Below are 26359 nucleotides of genomic sequence, written 5' to 3'. Positions count from 1 at the left end.
CTTGGTAATGAAAAAGAATAACCCACACTCGGCGGGACTCGAACCCGCAATCCCCGGTTAAGAAGACCGATGCCTTCTCCGTTAGGCCACGAGAGCGACGTGCGATTGATGCACTAACGTTCTTTTCATTAGCGCTTTTACTTTAGGTTACAGTAGAACACACCATCGAAATTAATATAGGAGAAAGGGAAATGCACATGCTTTGGTTCAAGCAAGAAAACTGTAGCAGAAACCCTTTGTTAATGAAAAAGGATAACCCACCCTTGGTGGGACTCAAACCCGCAATCCCCCGTTTAGAAGACCGATGCCTTATTCGTTAGGCCATGAGGGCGATGTGCGAGCGTAGCACTAGCGTTCGTTTCATTAGCGCGTTTACTCTAGGTTACTGTAGAACACACCATCGAAAGGAATATAGGGGAAAAGGAAACGCATATGCTCTGCTTCAAGCAAAAAAAACGGTTGCAGAAACCCTTTGTTAATAAAAATGGATAACCCACCCTCCGCGGGACTGGAACCCGCAATCCCGTGTTTAGGGGGCCGATGCCTTATCCGTTAAGCCACGTAGCCGATGTGCGAGTGATGAACTGGCGCTCCTTTCATTAGCGCCTTTACTCTAGGTTACAGTAGAACACAACATCGAAAGGAATATAGCGCAAAAGAAGCACATATGCTTTGCTTCAAGCAAGAAAACTGTAGCAGAAACATTTTCGGTGAATGAAAAAAAATAACCTACCCTCGGCTGGACTCGAAGCCGCCATCCCCGGTTTAGGAGACCGATGCCTTATCCGTTAGGGCACGAGGGGGATGTGCGGGCAATGCACTGGCGTTCCTTTCATTAGCGCTTTTACTCTAGGTTGCAGTAGAACACACCATCGAAAGGAATATAGGGGAAAAGGCAACGCATATGCTCTGCTTCAAGCAAGAAAACTTTAGCACAAGCCCTTTGTTAATGAAAAAGAGTAACCCACCCTCGGCGGCACTCGCACCCGCAATCCCCGGTTTAGAAGACTGATGCCTTATCCGTTAGGCCACGAGGGCAATGTGCGAGCGATGCACTGGCGTTCCTTTCATTGCGCTTTTACTTTAGGTTACAGTAGAACACATCATCGAAAGGAATATAGGAGAAAGGAAAATGCACTTGCTTTGGTTCAAGCAAGAAAACTAGCAAAACCCTTTGTTATTGAAAAAGAATAACCAACCCTCGGCGGGACTCGAACCCGCAATCCCCCGTTCAGAAGACCGATGCCTTATTTGTTAGGCCACGATGGCGATGTGCGGGAGATGCACTGGCGTTCCTTTCATTGGCGCTTTTACTCTAGGTTGCAGTAGAACACACCATCGAAAGGAATATAGGGGAAAACGAAACGCATTTGCTTTCCTGCAAGCAGGAAAACTGCAGCAGAAACCCTTTGTTAATGAAAAAGAATATCCAACCCTCGGTGGGACTCGACCCCGCCGTCCCCAGTTTAGGAGACCGATGCCTTATCCGTTAGGGCACGAGAGCGATGTGCGAGCGATGCCCTGGCGTTCCTTTCATTAGTGCTTTTACTCTAGGTTGCAGAAGAACACACCATCGAAATGAATATAGGAAAAAGGGAAATGCACTTGCTTTGGTTCATGCAAGAAAACTGTAGCACAAACCTTTGGTAATGAAATGGATAACCCACCCTCGGCGGCACTCGCACCCGCAATCCCCGGTTTAGAAGACCGATGCCTTATCCGTTAGGCCACGAGGGCAATGTGCGAGCGATGCACTGGGGTTCCTTTCATTAGCGCTTTTACTTTAGGTTACAGTAGAACACACCATCGAAAGGAATATAGGAGAAAGGGAAATGCACTTGCTTTTGTTCAAGCGAGAAAACTAGCAAAACCCTTTGTTAATGAAAAAGGATAACCAACCCTCGGCGGGACTCGAACCCGCAATCCCCCGTTTAGAAGACCGATGCCTTATTCGTTAGGCCAAGAGGGCGATGTGCGAGCGATGCACTAGCGTTCTTTTCATTAGCGCGTTTACTCTAGGTTACAGTAGAACACATCATCCAAAGGAATATAAGGGAAAAGGAAACGTATATGATTTGCTTCAAGCAAGAAAACTGTAGCACAAACCCTCTGATAATGAAAAAGGATATCCCAACCTCGGCGGGACTCGAACCCGCAGTCCCCGGTTTAGGAGACCGATGCCTTATCCGTTAGGCCATGAGGGCGATGTGCGTGCGATGCACTGGCGTTCCTTTCATTAGCACTTTTACTCTAGGTGACTGTAGAACACACCATCGAAATTTATATAGGAGAAAGGGAAATGCATATGCTTTGGTTCAAGCAAAAAAACTGTAGCAAAAACTCTTGGTAATGAAAAAGGATAACCCACACTCGGCGGGACTCGAACTCGCAATCCCCGGTTAAGAATACCGATGCCTTATCCGTTAGGCCACGAGAGCAACGTGCGAAGGATGCACCAACGTTCCTTTCATTAGCGCTTTTACTTTAGGGGACAGTAGAACACACCATCGAAATCAATATAGGAGAAAGGGAAATGCACATGCTTTGGTTCAAGCAAGAAAACTGTAGCAGAAACCCTATGGTAATGAAAAAGGATAACCCACCCTCGGCGGGACTCGAACCCGCTATCCTCCGTTTAGAAGACTGATGCCTTATTCGTTAGGCCACGAGGGCGAAGTGCGAGCGTTGCACTAGCGTTCTTTTCATTAGCGCTTTTACTCTAGGTTACAGTTAAACACACCATCGAAAGGAATATAGGAGAAAAGGAGCGCATATGCTTTGCTTCAAACAAGAAAACTGTAGCAGAAACCCTTTGTTAAAGAAAAAGAATAAACCGCCCTTGGCGAGACTCGAACCCGCAATCCCCCGTTTAAAAGACCGATGCCTTATCCGTTAGGCCACGAGGGCGATGTGCGAGCGATGCGCTGTCGTTCCTTTCATTAGCACTTTTACTCTAGGTTACTGTAGAACACACCATCGAAAGGAATATAGGAGAAAAGGAAACGCAAATGCCCTGCTTCAAGCAAGAAAACTGTTGCAGAAACCCTTGGTATTGAAAAAGGATAACCCACCCTCAGCGGGACTCGAACCCGCAATCTCCGGTTTAGAAGACCGATGCCTTATCCGTTAGGTCACGAGGGCGATGTGCGAGCGATGCGCTGGCGTTCCTTTCATCAGCACTTTTAGTCTAGGTTACTGTAGAACACACCATCGAAAGGAATATAGGGGAAAAGGAAACGCATATGCTCTGCTTCAAGCAAGAAAACTTTAGCACAAACCCTTTGTTAATGAAAAAGAGTAACCCACCCTCGGCGGCACTCGCACCCGCAATTCCCGGTTTAGAAGACCGATCCCTTATCCGTTAGGCCAGGAGGGCAATGTGCGAGCGATGCACTGGCGTTCCTTTCATTAGCGCTTTTACTCTTGGTTGCAGTAGAACACACCATCGAAAGAAATATAGGGGAAAAGGAAACGCATATGATTTGCTTCACGCAAGAAAACTGTAGCACAAACGTTTTGTTATTGAAAAAGAATAACTCACCCTTGGTGGGACTCGAACCCGACATCCCCGGTTTAGGAGACCGATGCCTTATCCGTTAGGCCACGAGGGCGGTGTGCGAGCGATGCACTGGCGTTCCTTTCAATAGCACTTTTACTCTAGGTTACTGTAGAACACACCATCGAAATGAATATAGGAGAAAGGGAAATGCATATGCTTTGGTTCAAGCATAAAAACTGTAGCAAAAACCCTTGGTAATGAAAAAGGATAACCCACACTCGGCGGGACTCGAACTCGCAATCCCCGGTTAAGAATACCGATGCCTTATCCGTTAGGCCACGAGAGCAACGTGCGATTGATGCACCAACGTTCCTTTCATTAGCGCTTTTACTTTAGGGGACAGTAGAACACACCATCGAAATTAATATAGGAGAAAGGGAAATGCACACGCTTTGGTTCAAGCAAGAAAACTGTAGCAGAAACCCTATGGTAATGAAAAAGGATAACCCACCCTCGGCGGGACTCGAACCCGCAATCCCCCGCTTAGAAGACTGATGCCTTATTCGTTAGGCCACGTGGGCGAAGTGCGAGCGTTGCACTAGCGTTCTTTTCATTAGCGCGTTTACTCTAGGTTACAGTTAAACACACCATCGAAAGGAATATAGGAGAAAAGGAGCGCATATGCTTTGCTTCAAACAAGAAAACTGTAGCAGAGACCCTTTGTTAATGAAAAAGAATAACCTACCCTTGGCGGGACTCGAACCCGCAATCCCCCGTTTGGAATACCGATGCCTTATTCGTTAGGCCACGAGGGCGATGTGCGAGCGATGCACTGGCGTTCCTTTCATATGCACTTTTACTCTAGGTTACTGTAGAACACACCATCGAAAGGAATATAGGGGAAAAGGTAAGGCACTTGCTTTGGTTCAAGCGAGAAAACTAGCAAAACCCTTTGTTAATGAAAAAGAATAACCAACCCTCGGCGGGACTCGAACCCGCAATCTCCCGTTTAGAAGACCGATGCCTTATTCGTTAGGCCAAGAGGACGATGTGCGGGCGATGCACTGGCGTTCCTTTCATTAGCGCTTTTACTCTAGATTGCAGTAGAACACACCATCGAAAGGAATATAGGCGAAAAGAAGCACATAAGCTTTGCTTCAAGCAAGAAAATTGTAGCAGAAACCTTTTCGGTGAATGAAAAAAAATAACCTATGTAGTGTTCCTACTTAAAATAACGGAACAGCATTAAAGCTTCAGTATGGAACTGGCGTCCATCTTAATCTGCTTTATTTTTCACTTCATCCCCCTCTTCTTTCCTGCCCCGGCCCTCGCGCTTCTTCATCTTCTGTCCAAAGGCTCATACCGCTTCACCCTTCCCGCTTTCTTTTAATTACCCCTCCTGGGGTAATACCTGAAGACATTCCCAATTGAAGCACATTCAACAGATCCACGTTCACCAGTGTACCAGACAGTCTTCAAAATTCCGTTCTGGGTGGCTGTCTTGGTCACAGAGTAAGGCCCATAAAATTTGGCACTGGAATCTCTTATTCCTTTTCTCACTAGTACGAGGTCGGTGACTTGAATGTCTGGCATGTCTGCTCGATGCCTCTTGTCGAAATTCTTTTTCATTCGTTTTCGGTACCTCTCCTCCTGTGATTTTTGTTGCCTCTCCTCGACAATCTTGAGGTTTTCCAAGAGTCCCAACTCACGGTCTGCCTGCAGAATAGGGGTCTCTCCTGTAGAAGCGTACTGTGGACTGCACCCCAAGCCACTTGTGTAGGATCGGTTATGATGTTTTACGGCTGCTTCTAAAGAACATTTCCATCCCCCAGGAAAACTATCGTACATCTTGATGTATTGTTTCACGTCCCGTATGGCACGTTCTGCAAGCCCATTCGCCGCAGGATGGTATGGCGCACAGAACTTGATCGATACATTGTGATCTCGAGCCCATCTTACTAGCTTTTCACTCTTGAACGCGGGGCCGTTATCGCATACGATTGTCCGCGTAGTTCTAAACATGTCCCTTTCGAGAAGGGTTATGACGCTATTTGCATCTTCTTTTCCTGCTCGTGCCGCGACCATCCTGGTGCATTCATCTATGGCCAGCAGAAAAGCTTGCGTTTTTCTGACTCCTTCCCGTTTCTTGTTAAGTTCGGCGAAATCCAGGTGAACTACTTCAAAAGGCACGTTCGAGTGGCAAGGTAGTATCATGGTGTCCGTAGGCTGTTTATACTTGACTTTGTGTACTTGACACACATGGCATGAACGAACGTACTGACTAACGTCTTTCTTCATGTGAGGCCACGTAAACCTCTTGACCAACTTGTTGTAGGTACGCCAAAAGCCGTCGTGTCCTCCAGATTCTGGGCTATCGTGGTACAAGTAAAGCACTTTGGAAACAAGAGTTGGTGGGACTTGATACCGACCTTCCGTAAAAACCAGTTGTTCTGAGCCTTCCCACAGCTTCACTTCATTGATTTCTTCAGATTTTTCTGTGTTGTTTTGTACCATCAATCTTGATAGAGCATCTGCATCGGTTAAAAGCGGTCCTGGTCGGTGCGAGATGGTAAAGTCAAATTGCTGCAAGTAATTCACCCATCTGGCGATACGCCCTTTAGTTTGGGTCATATTCAAGAGATGAGTGAGTGCCTGGTGATCGGTGAACAAAGTGAACTTCGTACCTTCCAGGTACGTGCGGAAGTAGTCAACGGCCTTCAGAACCGCCAGTGCTTCTTTTTCCGTAGTAGTGTAGTTTGTTTCAGACGGCTTGAAAGTGTAACTGTAGTAACCGACTACGTGTCGCTTTTCTCGGCCAGATGCTTCAATACATTTTTGATACAACACTGCACCAGTCCCATAATGTGAGGCGTCAGTGTTCAATTCAAAGGGTAAAGTGAAATCTGGTATACGCAGAACGGGGTCAGAAGAAATTCTGTGCACCAAGTCACGGTAGACTCTCTCACATTCGTCACTCCATTCAAAGGGAACTTCTTTCTGCGTTAAGCGCGTGAGGCATCTAGTTTTGACAGCAAAGTCCTTTATGAAAGATCGGAAATGTCCTGCCAATCCCAAAAACACACGCAGTGAATGGACGTCATATGGTTTCTTCAACTGGGAGATCTTCTCGACGGACTCTTGTTTTGTGCTTTTGGTGTTCCCATCGAAGACTCTTCCAAGAAACACCACTTTTCGTTGAAAGAATACACTCTTCTTAAAATTAACCTTGAGATGTGCCAAGCTCAAGGCGTTTAACACCTGAGACAGATGGTCCTGATGCTCAGCCTCTGTTTTGGAGAAGACTATAATGTCGTCTATGTACACATTACAAAAAACACCAAGGAATGGCTTTAGGACGTCGTTCATGATCTTCTGGAACCACGCTGGCGAGTTTTTCCAACCGAAAGGGAGCCGGTTGTATTCGTAGAGATCGAATGGCGTGATAAAAGCGGTGTACATTTTTGTTTCTTCGGTTAGTGGGATCTGCCAGAAACCTTTGCATAAATCGATGCGGGAAAAATGTCGGCAACCCCCGGTCTCATCTATAATTGTGTCGATCTTCGGCATAGGAAATGGTATGAGTTCTGTCTGACGATTGAGAACCCTGTAGTCGGTGCATAATCTGAAGGTTCCGTCTTCTTTCGGTGCGATCGTTATGGGAGAAGCGAAGGGTGATACCGAAGGTCGTATGATATCAGCATCTAGCATCTCCTGCAACTCTTTCTTGAGCCACATCTTTCGCTCCCTTGACATATTGTAAGGTGCTTTCCGGATGACGGTCTTGTCAGCGAGTTCGAAAGGAACCTTGTGGGACTTCATCGCCTGAGGATAGCTTCCTATGCATACAAGTTCAGGGTAGGTCGTTGCGATATCCTCCGCGCACTTGACAACTCGTAGATTATCTTGTCTACCCTGATTTGTCTCGTTCCTTGCTACTCCTTCTACTAGAACCACATCGTCCCAGTACACGTTGATCTTTAGTTTCTTTATATCTGGTCTTGATAGCAAAAAGTCGTACGTTACCCCCTCTATCACCAACACTTCGCTCTCTATTTGCTGACCCTGGAACTCGATGTTTACCAAGGCCCACTGATCATGCAACGTTACTTTTCCATCATAGCCTTGTACTCGTAGAATTCTTCCACTATGCAAGCGATTTGCATCCACCAGCTTGGCATTTATAATGGACACAGAAGCACCGCTGTCTACCAGAGCCATCATATGTTTGTTTCCTACTTTGACGGGAATGTGAAGTAGGCTAGAGCAACTTAAATAAACAGTCTCATTTGGAGTCATCGGGTGGGACTGATCACCCTCGTTTATTAGTTTTTTTCTGTCGAATACTCCTGAGCTTCAGTGTCGATATTATTCACTCGACCTCTTGGAACACGCCAGGGCAAGTTATCTGTGCGAGTTGCGAGGTGGCTCGGTTCTCGCTGAGCGCGGCTTGACCAGTCCGATTTACTCCGACTGAAACAGCTGCTTGACTCGGCGGTTATGCTTGTTTCCGAAGCTGATGGTATGTTCTGAAGACACGCGAGGAGGTCATCTAGAGTCTTTGGTGACAGTATTTGCACTTGCTTCAACACGTTAGTGTGCAATCCATGCATTATTAAGGCAACTACGGCCGTAGATGGAAGCAAAGGCTCCGCCAGCTTTAAAAGACGGCGTTTCTCAAAGAAGTACTCGACAAGGCAGCTTTGCTCAGACTTGAAATTAAGCGCCGTATTCCATCTTTCTACTGGATTGCTTCGGAATGCAGTCAAAAACTTTTTCCTCCACTGGCCCCAAGAGTCGTCACTGTCTTCCAGAATGCATGTTTCATACCACTTTCGCGCAACACCTCTCAAGTAAACGCGCATGTTGGTGATTTTAGCCTCATCAGAGAGCCACTTGTTTTTTCCAGCGGCATATTCGTAGAAATCAAGCCAACTTTCTGGATTTGAAGACACACCGTCGAAAGCATCAGGTTCTACGAAATTAGGTGTCGGTCTTTCAGCATTCAGAGAGCTTATAAGAGATGTCATTATTTGGTTTTGTTGAAGCATCTGTTCCTGTTGCAGCTGAAAAGCTTTCAAAACGAGGCTCACCTCTTCCGTCGGAGATCGTGATCCTGAGTGTTTTCGACGCGCTGGTTCAAGAACTAGGTCGTTGAAGGTCGCCACACGCAAGTTCACTTTCACAGCACCTTTCCGTCGTAGTTCAGTAGTGTCTACGGCTGCCTTTTCCACAACCAGGTTTACGAGTTCTTCCGAGCTGAGCTCACGAGGTAGGTCTACCGCTGCTTCGTCTTGAACTTGGTACTTCGAAAAGATGATCTCCTCGGAGGTCTCGTCTATGAAGAACGTCACCCACATGATGGCTTCGATGGCCGGCTGCGCCAAAATAATGTAGTGTTCCTACTTAAAATAACGGAACAGCATTAAAGCTTCAGTATGGAACTGGCGTCCATCTTAATCTGCTTTATTTTTCACTTCATCCCCCTCTTCTTTCCTGCCCCGGCCCTCGCGCTTCTTCATCTTCTGTCCAAAGGCTCATACCGCTTCAACCTACCCTCGGCGGGACTCGAACCCGCAATCCCCGGTTTAGGAGACCGATGCCTTATCCGTTAGGCCACGAGGACGATGTGCGGGCGATGCACTGGCGTTCCTTTCATTACCGCTTTTACTCTAGGTTGCAGTAGAACACACCATCGAAAGGAATATAGGGGAAAACAAAACGCATTTGCTTTCCTGCAAGCAGGCAAACTGCAGCAGAAACCCTTTGGTAATGAAAAAGAATATCCAACCCTCGGCGGGACTCGACCCCGCCATTCCCGGTTTAGGAGACCGATGCCTTATCCGTTAGGCCACGAGGGCAATGTGCGAGCGATGCACTGGCGTTCCTTTCATTAGCGCTTTTACTTTAGGTTACAGAAAAACACACCATCGAAAGGAATATAGGAGAAAGGAAAATGCACTTGCTTTGGTTCAAGCGAGAAAACTAGCAAAACCCTTTGTTAATGAAAAAGGATAACCAACCCTCGGCGGGACTCGAACCCGCAATCCCCCGTTTAGAAGACCGATGCCTTATTCGTTAGGCCAAGAGGGCGATGTGCGAGCGATGCACTAGCGTTCTTTTCATTACCGCGTTTACTCTAGGTTACAGTAGAACACATCATCCAAAGGAATATAAGGGAAAAGGAAACGTATATGATTTGCTTCAAGCAAGAAATCTGTAGCACAAACCCTCTGATAATGAAAAAGGATATCCCAACCTCGGCGGGACTTGAACCCGCAGTCCCCGGTTTAGGAGACCGATGCCTTATTCGTTAGGCCACGAGGGCGATGTGCGAGCGTAGCACTAGCGTTCTTTTCATTAGCGCTTTTGCTCTAGGTTACTGTAGAACACACCATCGAAAGAAATATAGAGGAAAAGGAAACGCATATGCTCTGCTTCAAGCAAGAAAACTGTTGCAGAAACCCTTGGTATTGAAAAAGGATAACCCACCCTCGGCGGGACTCGAATCCGCAATCCCGGTTTAGAAGACTGATGCCTTATTCGTTAGGCCATGAGGGCGATGGGCGAGCGATGCACTAGCGTTCTTTTCATTAGCGCGTTTACTCTAGGTTACAGTAGAACACATCATCGAAAGGAGTATAGGGGCAAAGGAAATGCATATGCTTTGGTTCAAGCAAGAAAACTGTGGGAGAAACCCTTTGTTAATAAAAAAGGATATACCACCTTTGGCGGGACTCGAACCCGCAATCCCCGGTTCAGGAGACCGATGCCTTATCCGTTAGGCCACGAGGGCGATGCGCGAGTGATGCACTGGCGTTCCTTTCATTAGCGCTTTTACTCTAGGTTGCAGTAGAACACATCTTCCGAAGGAATATAGGGGAAAAGGAAACGCACATGCTTTGCTTCAAACAAGAAAACTGTAGAAGAAACCCTTGGTAATGAAAAACAATAACCCACCCTCGGCGGGACTCGACCCCGCCCTCCCCGGTTTAGGAGACCGATGCCTTATCCGTTAGGCCACGAGGGCGATATGCGAGCGATGCACTAGCGTTCCTTTCATTAGCGCTTTTACTCTAGGTTGCAGTAGAACACACCATCGAAAGAAATATAGGGGAAAAGGAAACGCATACGCTTTGCTTTAAGCAAGAAAACTGTAGCAGAAACCTTTTGTTAATGAAAAAGAATACACCACCTTTGGCGGGACTCGAAGCCGCAATCCCCGGTTTAGGAGACCGATGCCTTATCCGTTAGGCCACGAGGGCGATGTGCGGGCGATGCACTGGCGTTCCTTTCATTAGCGCTTTTACTCTAGGTTGCAGTAGAACACACCATCGAAAGGAATATAGGGGAAAAGGAAACGCATATGCTCTGCTTCAAGCAAGAAAAATTTAGCACAAGCCCTTTGTTATGAAAAAGAGTAACCCACCCTCGACGGCACTCGCACCCGCAGTCCCCGGTTTAGGAGACCGATGCCTTATCCGTTAGGCCACGAGGGCGATAGCGGGCGGTGCACAGGTGTTCCTTTCATTAGCGCTTTTGCTCTAGGTTGCAGTAGAACACACCATCGAAAGGAATATAGGGGAAAAGGAAACGCATATGCTTTGCTTCACGCAAGAAAACTGTAGCACAAACCCTTTGTTAATGAAAATGAATAACTCACCCTTGGTGGGATTCGAACCCGCAATTCCCTGTTTAGGAGACCGATGCCTTATCCGTTAGGCCACGAGGGCGACGTGCGAGCGATGCACTGGCATTCCTTTCAATAGCACTTTTTCTCTAGGGTACTGTAGAACACACCATCGAAAGGAATATAGGGGGAAAGGAAACGCATATGCTTTGCTTCAAGCAAGAAAACTGTAGCAAAAACCCTTGGTAATGAAAAAGAATAACCCACACTCGGCGGGACTCGAACCCGCAATCCCCGGTTAAGAAGACCGATGCCTTCTCCGTTAGGCCACGAGAGCGACGTGCGATTGATGCACTAACGTTCTTTTCATTAGCGCTTTTACTTTAGGTTACAGTAGAACACACCATCGAAATTATTATAGGAGAAAGGGAAATGCACATGCTTTGGTTCAAGCAAGAAAACTGTAGCAGAAACCCTTTGTTAATGAAAAAGGATAACCCACCCTTGGTGGGACTCAAACCCGCAATCCCCCGTTTAGAAGACCGATGCCTTATTCGTTAGGCCATGAGGGCGATGTGCGAGCGTAGCACTAGCGTTCGTTTCATTAGCGCGTTTACTCTAGGTTACTGTAGAACACACCATCGAAAGGAATATAGGGGAAAAGGAAACGCATATGCTCTGCTTCAAGCAAAAAAAACGGTTGCAGAAACCCTTTGTTAATAAAAATGGATAACCCACCCTCCGCGGGACTGGAACCCGCAATCCCGTGTTTAGGGGGCCGATGCCTTATCCGTTAAGCCACGTAGCCGATGTGCGAGTGATGAACTGGCGCTCCTTTCATTAGCGCCTTTACTCTAGGTTACAGTAGAACACAACATCGAAAGGAATATAGCGCAAAAGAAGCACATATGCTTTGCTTCAAGCAAGAAAACTGTAGCAGAAACATTTTCGGTGAATGAAAAAAAATAACCTACCCTCGGCTGGACTCGAAGCCGCCATCCCCGGTTTAGGAGACCGATGCCTTATCCGTTAGGGCACGAGGGGGATGTGCGGGCAATGCACTGGCGTTCCTTTCATTAGCGCTTTTACTCTAGGTTGCAGTAGAACACACCATCGAAAGGAATATAGGGGAAAAGGCAACGCATATGCTCTGCTTCAAGCAAGAAAACTTTAGCACAAGCCCTTTGTTAATGAAAAAGAGTAACCCACCCTCGGCGGCACTCGCACCCGCAATCCCCGGTTTAGAAGACTGATGCCTTATCCGTTAGGCCACGAGGGCAATGTGCGAGCGATGCACTGGCGTTCCTTTCATTGCGCTTTTACTTTAGGTTACAGTAGAACACATCATCGAAAGGAATATAGGAGAAAGGAAAATGCACTTGCTTTGGTTCAAGCAAGAAAACTAGCAAAACCCTTTGTTATTGAAAAAGAATAACCAACCCTCGGCGGGACTCGAACCCGCAATCCCCCGTTCAGAAGACCGATGCCTTATTTGTTAGGCCACGATGGCGATGTGCGGGAGATGCACTGGCGTTCCTTTCATTGGCGCTTTTACTCTAGGTTGCAGTAGAACACACCATCGAAAGGAATATAGGGGAAAACGAAACGCATTTGCTTTCCTGCAAGCAGGAAAACTGCAGCAGAAACCCTTTGTTAATGAAAAAGAATATCCAACCCTCGGTGGGACTCGACCCCGCCGTCCCCAGTTTAGGAGACCGATGCCTTATCCGTTAGGGCACGAGAGCGATGTGCGAGCGATGCCCTGGCGTTCCTTTCATTAGTGCTTTTACTCTAGGTTGCAGAAGAACACACCATCGAAATGAATATAGGAAAAAGGGAAATGCACTTGCTTTGGTTCATGCAAGAAAACTGTAGCACAAACCTTTGGTAATGAAATGGATAACCCACCCTCGGCGGCACTCGCACCCGCCATCCCCGGTTTAGAAGACCGATGCCTTATCCGTTAGGCCACGAGGGCAATGTGCGAGCGATGCACTGGGGTTCCTTTCATTAGCGCTTTTACTTTAGGTTACAGTAGAACACACCATCGAAAGGAATATAGGAGAAAGGGAAATGCACTTGCTTTTGTTCAAGCGAGAAAACTAGCAAAACCCTTTGTTAATGAAAAAGGATAACCAACCCTCGGCGGGACTCGAACCCGCAATCCCCCGTTTAGAAGACCGATGCCTTATTCGTTAGGCCAAGAGGGCGATGTGCGAGCGATGCACTAGCGTTCTTTTCATTAGCGCGTTTACTCTAGGTTACAGTAGAACACATCATCCAAAGGAATATAAGGGAAAAGGAAACGTATATGATTTGCTTCAAGCAAGAAAACTGTAGCACAAACCCTCTGATAATGAAAAAGGATATCCCAACCTCGGCGGGACTCGAACCCGCAGTCCCCGGTTTAGGAGACCGATGCCTTATCCGTTAGGCCATGAGGGCGATGTGCGTGCGATGCACTGGCGTTCCTTTCATTAGCACTTTTACTCTAGGTGACTGTAGAACACACCATCGAAATTTATATAGGAGAAAGGGAAATGCATATGCTTTGGTTCAAGCAAAAAAACTGTAGCAAAAACTCTTGGTAATGAAAAAGGATAACCCACACTCGGCGGGACTCGAACTCGCAATCCCCGGTTAAGAATACCGATGCCTTATCCGTTAGGCCACGAGAGCAACGTGCGAAGGATGCACCAACGTTCCTTTCATTAGCGCTTTTACTTTAGGGGACAGTAGAACACACCATCGAAATCAATATAGGAGAAAGGGAAATGCACATGCTTTGGTTCAAGCAAGAAAACTGTAGCAGAAACCCTATGGTAATGAAAAAGGATAACCCACCCTCGGCGGGACTCGAACCCGCTATCCTCCGTTTAGAAGACTGATGCCTTATTCGTTAGGCCACGAGGGCGAAGTGCGAGCGTTGCACTAGCGTTCTTTTCATTAGCGCTTTTACTCTAGGTTACAGTTAAACACACCATCGAAAGGAATATAGGAGAAAAGGAGCGCATATGCTTTGCTTCAAACAAGAAAACTGTAGCAGAAACCCTTTGTTAAAGAAAAAGAATAAACCGCCCTTGGCGAGACTCGAACCCGCAATCCCCCGTTTAAAAGACCGATGCCTTATCCGTTAGGCCACGAGGGCGATGTGCGAGCGATGCGCTGTCGTTCCTTTCATTAGCACTTTTACTCTAGGTTACTGTAGAACACACCATCGAAAGGAATATAGGAGAAAAGGAAACGCAAATGCCCTGCTTCAAGCAAGAAAACTGTTGCAGAAACCCTTGGTATTGAAAAAGGATAACCCACCCTCAGCAGGACTCGAACCCGCAATCTCCGGTTTAGAAGACCGATGCCTTATCCGTTAGGTCACGAGGGCGATGTGCGAGCGATGCGCTGGCGTTCCTTTCATCAGCACTTTTAGTCTAGGTTACTGTAGAACACACCATCGAAAGGAATATAGGGGAAAAGGAAACGCATATGCTCTGCTTCAAGCAAGAAAACTTTAGCACAAACCCTTTGTTAATGAAAAAGAGTAACCCACCCTCGGCGGCACTCGCACCCGCAATTCCCGGTTTAGAAGACCGATCCCTTATCCGTTAGGCCAGGAGGGCAATGTGCGAGCGATGCACTGGCGTTCCTTTCATTAGCGCTTTTACTCTTGGTTGCAGTAGAACACACCATCGAAAGAAATATAGGGGAAAAGGAAACGCATATGATTTGCTTCACGCAAGAAAACTGTAGCAAAAACGTTTTGTTATTGAAAAAGAATAACTCACCCTTGGTGGGACTCGAACCCGACATCCCCGGTTTAGGAGACCGATGCCTTATCCGTTAGGCCACGAGGGCGGTGTGCGAGCGATGCACTGGCGTTCCTTTCAGTAGCACTTTTACTCTAGGTTACTGTAGAACACACCATCGAAATGAATATAGGAGAAAGGGAAATGCACATGCTTTGGTTCAAGCAAGAAAACTGTAGCAGAAACCCTATGGTAATGAAAAAGGATAACCCACCCTCGGCGGGACTCGAACCCGCAATCCCCCGCTTAGAAGACTGATGCCTTATTCGTTAGGCCACGTGGGCGAAGTGCGAGCGTTGCACTAGCGTTCTTTTCATTAGCGCGTTTACTCTAGGTTACAGTTAAACACACCATCGAAAGGAATATAGGAGAAAAGGAGCGCATATGCTTTGCTTCAAACAAGAAAACTGTAGCAGAGACCCTTTGTTAATGAAAAAGAATAACCTACCCTTGGCGGGACTCGAACCCGCAATCCCCCGTTTGGAATACCGATGCCTTATTCGTTAGGCCACGAGGGCGATGTGCGAGCGATGCACTGGCGTTCCTTTCATATGCACTTTTACTCTAGGTTACTGTAGAACACACCATCGAAAGGAATATAGGGGAAAAGGAAACGCATATGCTCTGCTTCAAGCAAGAAAACTGTTGCAGAAACCCTTGGTAATGAAAAAGAATAACCCACACTCGGCGGGACTCGAACCCGATTCGCGGTTAAGAAGACCGATGCCTTATCCGTTAGGCCACGAGAGCAACGTGCGATTGATGCACTAACGTTCATTTCATTAGCGCTTTTACTTTAGGTTACAGTAGAACACACCATCAAAATTATTATAGCAGAAAGGGAAATGCACATGCTTTGGTTCAAGCAAGAAAATTGTAGCAGAAACCCTTTGGTAATGAAAAAGGATAACTCACCCTCGGCGGGACTCGAACCCGCAATCCCCCGTTTAGAAGACCGATGCCTTATTCGTTAGGCCAAGACGGCGATGTGCGAGCGATGCACTAGCGTTCTTTTCATTAGCGCGTTTACTCTAGGTTACAGTAGAACACATCATCGAAAGGAATATAGGGGAAAAGGAAATGCATATGCTTTGGTTCAAGCAAGAAAACTGTCGGAGAAACCCTTTGGTAATAAAAAAGGATAACCCACCCTCCGTGGGACTCGAACCCGCAATCCCCTGTTTAGGGGGCCGATGCCTTATCCGTTAGGCCACGTAGCCGATGTGCGAGTGATGCACTGGCGTTCCTTTTATTAGCGCGTTTACTCTAGGTTACAGTAGAACACACCATCGAAAAGAATATAGGAGAAAACAAAATGCATTTGCTTTCCTGCAAGCAGGAAAACTGCAGCAGAAACCCTTTGTTAATGAAAACGAATATCCAACCCTCGGCGCGACTCGACCCCGCCATCCCCGGTTTAGGAGACCGATGCCTTATCCGTTAGGGCACGAGGGCGATGTTCGAGCGATGCACTGGCGTTCCTTTCATTAGCGCTTTTACTCTAGGTTGCAGAAGAACACACCATCGAAAGGAATATAGGAAAAAAGGAAAGGCACTTGCTTTGGTTCAAGCGAGAAAACTAGCAAAACCCTTTGTTAATGAAAAAGAATAACCAACCCTCGGCGGGACTCGAACCCGCAATCTCCCGTTTAGAAGACCGATGCCTTATTCGTTAGGCCAAGAGGACGATGTGCGGGCGATGCACTGGCGTTCCTTTCATTAGCGCTTTTACTCTAGATTGCAGTAGAACACACCATCGAAAGAAATATAGGCGAAAAGAAGCACATAAGCTTTGCTTCAAGCAAGAAAATTGTAGCAGAAACCTTTTCGGTGAATGAAAAAAAATAACCTACCCTCGGCGGGACTCGAACCCGCAATCCCCGGTTTAGGAGACCGATGCCTTATCCGTTAGGCCACGAGGACGATGTGCGGGCGATGCACTGGCGTTCCTTTCATTACCGCTTTTACTCTAGGTCGCAGTAGAACACACCATCGAAAGGAATATAGGGGAAAACAAAACGCATTTGCTTTCCTGCAAGCAGGCAAACTGCAGCAGAAACCCTTTGGTAATGAAAAAGAATATCCAACCCTCGGCGGGACTCGACCCCGCCATTCCCGGTTTAGGAGACCGATGCCTTATCCGTTAGGGCACGAGGGCGATGTGCGAGCGATGCACTGGCGTTCCTTTCATTAGCGCTTTTACTCTAGGTTGCAGTAGAACACACCATCGAAAGGAATATAGGAGAAAGGAAAATGCACTTGCTTTGGTTCAAGCGAGAAAACTAGCAAAACCCTTTGTTAATGAAAAAGGATAACCAACCCTCGGCGGGACTCGAACCCGCAATCCCCCGTTTAGAAGACCGATGCCTTATTCGTTAGGCCAAGAGGGCGATGTGCGAGCGATGTACTAGCGTTCTTTTCATTAGCGCGTTTACTCTAGGTTACAGTAGAACACATCATCCAAAGGAATATAAGGGAAAAGGAAACGTATATGATTTGCTTCAAGCAAGAAAACTGTAGCACAAACCCTCTGATAATGAAAAAGGATATCCCAACCTCGGCGGGACTCGAACCCGCAGTCCCCGGTTTAGGAGACCGATGCCTTATCCGTTAGGCCACGAGGGCGATGTGCGTGCGATGCACTGGCGTTCCTTTCATTAGCACTTTTACTCTAGGTGACTGTAGAACACAACATCGAAATTAATATAGGAGAAAGGGAAATGCATATGCTTTGGTTCAAGCAAAAAAACTGTAGCAAAAACCCTTGGTAATGAAAAAGGATAACCCACACTCGGCGGGACTCGAACTCGCAATCCCCGGTTAAGAATACCGATGCCTTATCCGTTAGGCCACGAGAGCAACGTGCGATTAATGCACCAACGTTTCTTTCATTAGCGCTTTTACTTTAGGGGACAGTAGAACACACCATCGAAATTAATATAGGAGAAAGGTAAATGCACATGCTTTGGTTGAAGCAAGAAAACTGTAGCAGAAACCCTATGGTAATGAAAAAGGTAACCCACCCTCGGCGGGACTCGAACCCGCAATCCCCCGTTTAGAAGACTGATGCCTTATTCGTTAGGCCACGTGGGCGAAGTGCGAGCGTTGCACTAGCGTTTTTTCATTAGCGCGTTTACTCTAGGTTACAGTTCAACACACCATCGAAATTAATATATGAGAAAGGGAAATGCACATGCTTTGGTTCAATCAAGAAAACTGTAGCAGAAACCCTTTGGTAATGAAAAAGGGCAACCCGCCCTCGGTGGGACTCGAACCCGCAATCCCCCGTTTAGAAGACCGATGCCTTATTCATTAGGCCACGAAGGCGATGTGCGAGCGTACAACTAGCGTTCTTTTCATTAGCACTTTTACTCTAGGTTACTGTAGAACACACCATCTAAAGGAATATAGGGGCAAAGGAAACGCATATGCTCTGCTTCAAGCAAGAAAACTGTTGCAGAAACACATGGTATTGACAAAAGATAACCCACCCTCGGCGGGACTCGAATCCGCAATCCCGGTTTAGAAGACCGATGCCTTATCCGTTAGGCCACGAGGGCGATGTGCGAGCGATGCACAGGCGTTCCTTTCATTAGCGCTTTTACTTTAGGGGACAGTAGAACACATCATCGAAAGGAATATACGGGCAAAGGAAATGCATATGCTTTGGTTCAAGCAAGAAAACTGTGGGAGAAACCCTTTGTTAATAAAAAAGGATAACCAACCCTCCACGGGACTCGAACCCGCGATCGCCTGGTTAGGAGGCCGATGCCTTATCGGTTAGGCCACGTAGCCGATGTGCGAGTGATGCACTGGCGTTCCTTTCATTAGCGCGTTTACTCTAGGTTACAGTGGAACACAACTTCGAAAGGAATATAGGGGAAAAGGAAACGCATATGCTCTGCTTCAAGCAAGAAAACTGTTGCAGAAACACATGGTATTGACAAAAGATAACTCACCCTCGGCGGGACTCGAATCCGCAATCCCGGTTTAGAAGACCGATGCCTTATCCGTTAGTCCACGAGGGCGATGTGCGGGCGATGCACTGGCGTTCCTTTCATTAGCGCTTTTACTCTACTTTGCAGTAGAACACACCATCGAAAGGAATATAGGGGAAAAGAAAACGCATTTGCTTTCGTGCAAGCAAGAAAACTGTAGCAGAAACCGTTTGTTAGTGAAAAAGAATATCCCACCCTCGGCGGGACTCGACCCCGCCATCCCCGGTTTAGGAGACCGATGCCTTATCCGTTAGGGCACGAGGGCGATGTGCGAGCGATGCACTGGCGTTCCTTTCATTAGCGCTTTTACTCTAGGTTGCAGTAGAATTCATCATCGAAAGGAATATAGGGGGAAAGGAAATGCATATGCCTTGCTTCAAGCAAGAAAACTTTAGCACAAACCCTTCGTTAATGAAAAAGAGTAACCCACCCTCGGCGGCACTCGCACCCGCAATTCCCGGTTTAGAAGACCGATGCCTTATCTGTTAGGCCACGAGGGCGATGTGCGGGCGATGCACTGGCGTTCCTTTCATTAGCGCTTTTACTCTAGGTTGCAGTAGAACACACCATCGAAAGGAATATAGGGGAAAAGAAGCGCATAAGCTTTGCTTCAAGCAAGAAAACTGTAGCAGAAACCTTTTTGGTGAATCAAAAAAAAATAACCTACCCTCGGCGGGACTCGACCCCGCCATCCCCGGTTTAGGAGACCGATGCCTTATCCGTTAGTCCACGAGGGCGATGTGCGGGCGATGCACTGGCGTTCCTTTCATTAGCGCTTTTACTCTACTTTGCAGTAGAACACACCATCGAAAGGAATATAGGGGAAAAGAAAACGCATTTGCTTTCGTGCAAGCAAGAAAACTGTAGCAGAAACCGTTTGTTAGTGAAAAAGAATATCCCACCCTCGGCGGGACTCGACCCCGCCATCCCCGGTTTAGGAGACCGATGCCTTATCCGTTAGGGCACGAGGGCGATGTGCGACCGATGCACTGGCGTTCCTTTCATAAGCGCTTTTACTCTAGGTTGCAGTAGGATTCATCATCGAAAGGAATATAGGGGGAAAGGAAATGCATATGCCTTGCTTCAAGCAAGAAAACTTTAGCACAAACCCTTTGTTAATGAAAAAGAATAACCCACCCTCGGCGGCACTCGCACCCGCAATTCCCGGTTTAGAAGACCGATGCCTTATTCGTTAGGCCACGAGGGCGATGTGCGAGCGTACCTCTAGCGTTCTTTTCATTAGCGCGTTTACTTTAGGTTACAGTAAAACACACGATCGAAATTAATATAGGAGAAAGGGAAATGCACATGCTTTGGTTCAAGCAAGAAAATTGTAGCAGAATCCCTTTGGTAATGAAAAAGGATAACTCACCTTCGGCGGGACTCGACCCCCAAACCCCGGTTAAGAAGACCGATGCGTTATCCGTTAGGCCACGAGAGCAACGTCCGATTGATGCACTAACGTTCATTTCATTAGCGCGATTACTTTAGGTTACAGTAAAACACACCATCGAAATTAATATAGGAGAAAGGGAAATGCCCATGCTTTGGTTCAAGCAAGAAAATTGTAGCAGAAACCCTTTGGTAAAGAAAAAGGATAACCCACCCTCGGTGGGACTCGAACCCGCAATCCCCCGTTTAGAAGACCGATGCCTTATTCGTTAGGCCACGAGGGCGATGTGCGAGCGTACCACTAGCGTTCTTTTCATTAGCGCGTTTACTTTAGGTTACAGTAAAACACACCATCGAAATTAATATAGGAGAAAGGGAAATGCACATGCCTTCGTTCAAGCAAGAAAACTGTAGCAAAAACCCTTTGTTGATGAAAAAGGATAACTCACCCTCGGCGGGACTCGAACCCGCAATCCGCCGTTTAGAAGACCGATGCCTTATTCGTTAGGCCACGAGGGCAATTTGAGGGCGATGCACTGGCATTCCTTTCATTAGCGCTTTTACTCTAGGTTGCAGTAGAACACACCATCGAAAGGAATATAATTGATTGATATGTTGGGTTTAACGTCCCAAAACCACTACAAGATTATGAGAGACGCCGTAGTGAAGGGCTCCGGAAATTTAGACCACCTGGAGTTCTTTAACGTGCACCCAAATCTGAGCACACGGGCCTACAACATTTCCGCCTCCATCGGAAATGCAGCCGCCGCAGCCGGGATTCGAACCCGCGCTCTGCGGGTCAGCAGCCGAGTACCTTAGCCACTAGACCACCGCGGCGGGGCATCGAAAGGAATATAGGGGAAAAGAAAACGCATTTGCTTTGCTGCAAGCAAGAAAACTGTACCAGAAACCCTTTGTTAATAAAAAAGAATAACCCACCCTCGGCGGGACTCGAACCCGCAATCCCCCGTTTAAAAGACCGATGGCTTATTCGTTAGGCCACAAGAGCGATGTGCGACCAATGCACTGGCGTTCCTTTCATTAGCGCTTTTACTCTAGGTTACAGTAAAACACACCATCGAAAGGAATATAGGGGAAAAGGAAATGCATATGCTTTGGTTCAAGCAAGAAAACTGTGGGAGAAACCCTTTGTTAGTAAAAAAGGATAACCCACCCTCGGCTGCACTCGAACCCGCAATCCCCGGTTTAGAAGACCGATGCCTTATTCGTTAGGCCACGAAGGCGATGTGCGGATGATGCACTGGCGTTTCTTTCATTAGCGCTTTTACTTTAGCTTACAGTAAAACACACCATCGAAATTAATATAGGAGAAAGGGAAATGCACATGCTTTGCTTCAAGCAAGAAAACTGTAGCAGAAACCCTTTGTTGATGAAAAAGGATAACTCACCCTCGGCGGGACTCGAACCCGCAATCCCCCGTTTAGAAGACCGATGCCTTATTCGGTAGGCCACGAGGGCGATGTGCGAGCGTACCTCTAGCGTTCTTTTCATTAGCGCGTTTACTTTAGGTTACAGTAAAACACACCATCGAAATTATTATAGGAGAAAGGGAAATGCACATGCTTTGGTTCAAGCAAGAAAAATGTAGCAGAAACCCTTTGGTAATGAAAAAGGATAACTCACCCTCGGCGGGACTCGAACCCGCAATCCGCCGTTTAGAAGACCGATGCCTTATTCGTTAGGCCACGAGGGCGATATGCGAGCGATGCACTAGCGTTCCTTGAATTACCACTTTTACTCTAGGCTACTGTAGAACACATCATCGAAAGGAATATAGGGGAAAAGAAAACGCATATGCTCTGCTTCAAGCAAGAAAACTGTTGCAGAAACACATGGTATTGAAAAAGGATAACCCACCTTCGGCGGGACTCGAATCCGCAATCCCGGATTAGAAGACCGATGCCTTATCCGTTAGGCCACGAGGGCGATGTGCGAGCGATGCACAGGCGTTCCTTTCAATAGCGCTTTTACTCTAGGTTGCAGTAGAACTCTTCATCGAAAGCAATATAGGAGGAAAGGAAATGCATATGCTTTGCTTCAAGCAAGAAAACTGTAGCACAAACCCTTTGTTAATGAAAAAGAGTAACCCACCCTAGGTGGGACTCGAACCTGCAATCCCCAGTTGAGGAGACCGATGCCTTATCCGTTAGGCCATGAGGGCGATGTGCGAGCGATGCACTAGTGTTCTTTTCATTAGCGCGTTTACTCTAGGTTGCAGTAGAACTCATCATAGAAAGGATTATAGGAGGAAAGGAAATGCATATGCTTTGCTTCAAGCAAGAAAACTGTAGCACAAACCCTTTGTTAATGAAAAAGAGTAACCCACCCCCGGCAGGACTCGAACCCGCCATCCCCAGTTAAGAAGACCGATGCCTTATTCGTTAGGCCACAAGAGGGATGTGCGACCGATGCACTGGCGTTCCTTTCATTAGCGCTTTTACTCTAGGTTACAGTAAAACACACCATCGAAAGGAATCTGGGGAAAAGAAAATGCATATGCTTTGGTTCAAGGAAGAAAACTGTGGGAGAAACCCTTTGTTTGTAAAAAAGGATAACCCACCCTCGGCGGGACTCGAACCCGCCATCCCCGGTTTAGAAGACCGATGCCTTATTCGTTAGGCCACAAGAGCGATGTGCGACCGATGCACTGGCGTTCCTTTCATTAGCGCTTTTACTCTAGGTTAAAGTAAAACACACCATCGAAAGGAATATAGGGGAAAAGGAAATGCATATGCTTTCGTTCAAGCAAGAAAACTGTGGGAGAAACCCTTTGTTAGAAAAAAAGGATAACCCACCCTCGGCGGGATCGAACCCGCGATCCCCGGTTTAGAAGACCGATGCCTTATTCGTTAGGCCACGAGGGCGATGTGCGAGCGTACCTCTAGCGTTCTTTTCATTAGCGCGTTTACTTTAGGTTACAGTAAAACACACCATCGAAATTAATATAGGAGAAAGGGAAATGCACATGCTTTGGTTCAAGCAAGAAAATTGTAGCAGAATCCCTTTGGTAATGAAAAAGGATAACTCACCCTCGGCGGGACTCGACCCCCAAACCCCGGTTAAGAAGACCGATGCGTTATCCGTTAGGCCACGAGAGCAACGTGCGATTGATGCACTAACGTTCATTTCATTAGCGCGTTTACATTAGGTTACAGTAAAACACACCATCGAAATTATATAGGAGAAAGGGAAATGCACATGCTTTGGTTCAAGCTAGAAAATTGTAGCAGAAACCCTTTGGTAAAGAAAAAGGATAACCCACCCTCGGTGGGACTCGAACCCGCAATCCCCCGTTTAGAAGACCGATGCCTTATTCGTTAGGCCACGAGGGCGATGTGCGAGCGTACCACTAGCGTTCTTTTCATTAGCGCGTTTACTTTAGGTTACAGTAAAACTTACCATCGAAATTAATATAGGAGAAAGGGAAATGCACATGCCTTGGTTCAAGCAAGAAAATTGTAGCAGAAAGCCTTTGGTAATGAAAAAGGATAACCCACCCTCGGTGGGACTCGAACCCGCAATCCGCCGTTTAGAAGACCGATGCCTTATTCGTTAGGCCACGAGGGCGATGTGCGAGCGTACCTCTAGCGTTCTTTTCATTAGCGCGTTTACTTTAGGTTACAGTAAAACACACCATCGAAATTAATATAGGAGAAAGGGAAATGCACATGCTTTGGTTCAAGCAAGAAAATTGTAGCAGAAACCATTTGTTGATGAAAAAGTATAACCCACCCTCGGTGGGACTCGAACCCGCAATCCCCCGTTTAGAAGACCGATGCCTTATTCGTTAGGCCACGAGGGCGATGTGCGAGCGTACCTCTAGCGTTCTTTTCATTAGCGCGTTTACTGTAGGTTACAGTAAAACACACCATAGAAATTAATATAGGAGAAAGGGAAATGCACATTCCTTGGTTCAAGCAAGAAAACTGTAGCAGAAACCCTTTGTTGATGAAAAAGGATAACTCACCCTCGGCGGGACTCGATCCCGCAATCCCCCGTTTAGAAGACCGATGCCTTATTCGGTAGGCCACGAGGGCGATGTGCGAGCGTACCTTTAGCGTTCTTTTCATTAGCGCGTTTACTTTAGGTTACAGGAAAACACACCATCGAAATTATTATAGGAGAAAGGGAAATGCACATGCTTTGGTTCACGCAAGAAAAATGTAGCAGAAACCCTTTGGTAATGAAAAAGGATAACCCACCCTCGGTGGGACTCGAACCCGCAATCCGCCGTTTAGAAGACCGATGCCTTATTCGTTAGGCCACGAGGGCGATGTGCGAGCGTACCTCCAGCGTTCTTTTCATTAGCGCGTTTACTTTAGGTTACAGTAAAACACACCATCGAAATTAATATAGGAGAAAGGGAAATGCACATGCTTTGGTTCAAGCAAGAAAATTGTAGCAGAAACCCTTTGGTAATGAAAAAGGATAACCCAACCTCGGTGGGACTCGAACCCGCAATCCCCCGTTTAGAAGACCGATGCCTTATTCGCTAGGCCACGAGGGCGATGTGCGAGCGTAAATCTAGCGTTCTTTTCATTAGCGCGTTTACTTTAGGTTACAGTAAAACACACCATAGAAATTAATACAGGAGAAAAAGAAATGCACAGGCCTTGGTTCAAGCAAGAAAACTGTAGCAGAAACCCTTTGTTGATGAAAAAGGATAACTCACCCTCGGCGGGACTCGAACCCGCAATCCCCCGTTTAGAAGACCGATGCCTTATTCGGTAGGCCACGAGGGCGATGTGCGAGCGTACCTCTAGCGTTCTTTTCATTAGCGCGTTTACTTTAGGTTACAGTAAAACACACCATCGAAATTATTATAGGAGAAAGGGAAATGCACATGCTTTGGTTCATGCAAGAAAAATGTAGCAGAAACCCTTTGGTAATGAAAAAGGATAACTCACCCTCGGCGGGACTCGAACCCGCAATCCGCCGTTTAGAAGACCGATGCCTTATTCGTTAGGCCACGAGGGCGATATGCGAGCGATGCACTAGCGTTCTTTTCATTAGCGCGTTTACTCTAGGTTACAGTAGAACACATCATCGAAAGGAATATAGGGGAAAAGGAAATGCATATGCTTTGGTTCAAGCAAATAAACTGTCGGAGAAACCCTTTGTTAATAAAAAAGGATAACCCAACCTCCGTGGGACTCGAACCCGCAATACCCTGTTTAGGGGGCCGATGCCTTATCCGTTAGGCCACGTAGCCGATGTGCGAGTGATGCACTGGCGTTCCTTTCATTAGCGCGTTTACTCTAGGTTACAGTAGAACACAACATCGAAAGGAATATAGGGGAAAAGTAGCGCATATGCTTTGCTTCAAGCAAGAAAACTGTAGCAGAAACCTTTTCGGTGAATGAAAAAAAAATATCCTACCTTCGGCGGGACTCGAAACCGCAATGCCCGGTTTAGGAGACCGATGCCATATACGTTAGGCCACGAGGGCAATGTGCGAGCGATGCACTGGCGTTCCTTTCATTAGCGCTTTTACTCTTGGTTGCAGTAGAACACACCATCGAAAGAAATATAGGGGAAAAGGAAACGCATATGATTTGCTTCACGCAAGAAAATTGTAGCACAAACCTTTTGTTAATGAAAAAGAATAACTCACCCTTGGTGGGACTCGAACCCGACATCCCCGGTTAAGAAGTCCGGTGCCTTATCCGTTAGGCCACGAGAGCAACGTGCGATTGATGCACTAACGTTCCTTTCATTAGCGCTTTTACTTTAGGTTACAGTAGAACACACCATCGAAATTAATATAGGAGAAAGGGAAATGCATTTGCTTTGGTTCAAGCAAGAAAACTGTAACAGAAACCCTTTGGTAATGAAAAAGGGCAACCCGCCCTCGGTGGGACTCGAACCCGCAATCCCCCGTTTAGAAGACTGATGCCTTATTCGTTAGGCCACGAAGGCGATGTGCGAGCGTACAACTAGCGTTCTTTTCATTAGCGCGTTTACTTTAGGTTACAGTAAAACACACCATCGAAAGGAATATAGGAGAAAAGGAGCGCAT

General features: G+C 46.9%; 4 non-coding genes across 4 annotated transcripts; all 4 read right to left on the bottom strand.

Moving 5' to 3' along the window:
- Positions 1-3068: 3068 nt before the first annotated feature.
- TRNAR-UCU (transfer RNA arginine (anticodon UCU)) lies at positions 3069-3141 on the bottom strand. The gene has a single exon. It is a non-coding gene; the product is annotated as a tRNA-Arg (tRNA).
- Positions 3142-9049: 5908 nt separating this feature from the next.
- TRNAR-CCU (transfer RNA arginine (anticodon CCU)) lies at positions 9050-9122 on the bottom strand. The gene has a single exon. It is a non-coding gene; the product is annotated as a tRNA-Arg (tRNA).
- A 7657-nt stretch (positions 9123-16779) lies between these two features.
- TRNAR-CCU (transfer RNA arginine (anticodon CCU)) lies at positions 16780-16852 on the bottom strand. Its single transcript has one exon. It is a non-coding gene; the product is annotated as a tRNA-Arg (tRNA).
- A 629-nt stretch (positions 16853-17481) lies between these two features.
- Positions 17482-17554, bottom strand: TRNAR-CCU (transfer RNA arginine (anticodon CCU)). Its single transcript has one exon. It is a non-coding gene; the product is annotated as a tRNA-Arg (tRNA).
- Positions 17555-26359: the final 8805 nt, after the last annotated feature.

The sequence above is a fragment of the Rhipicephalus microplus genome, chromosome 2 (genome assembly GCF_043290135.1).
Source record: "Rhipicephalus microplus isolate Deutch F79 chromosome 2, USDA_Rmic, whole genome shotgun sequence".
NCBI classification, from domain to species: domain Eukaryota; kingdom Metazoa; phylum Arthropoda; class Arachnida; order Ixodida; family Ixodidae; genus Rhipicephalus; species Rhipicephalus microplus.
Note: the sequence above shows the minus strand (reverse complement) of the source record. Positions and strands in the feature narration are given on the sequence as shown.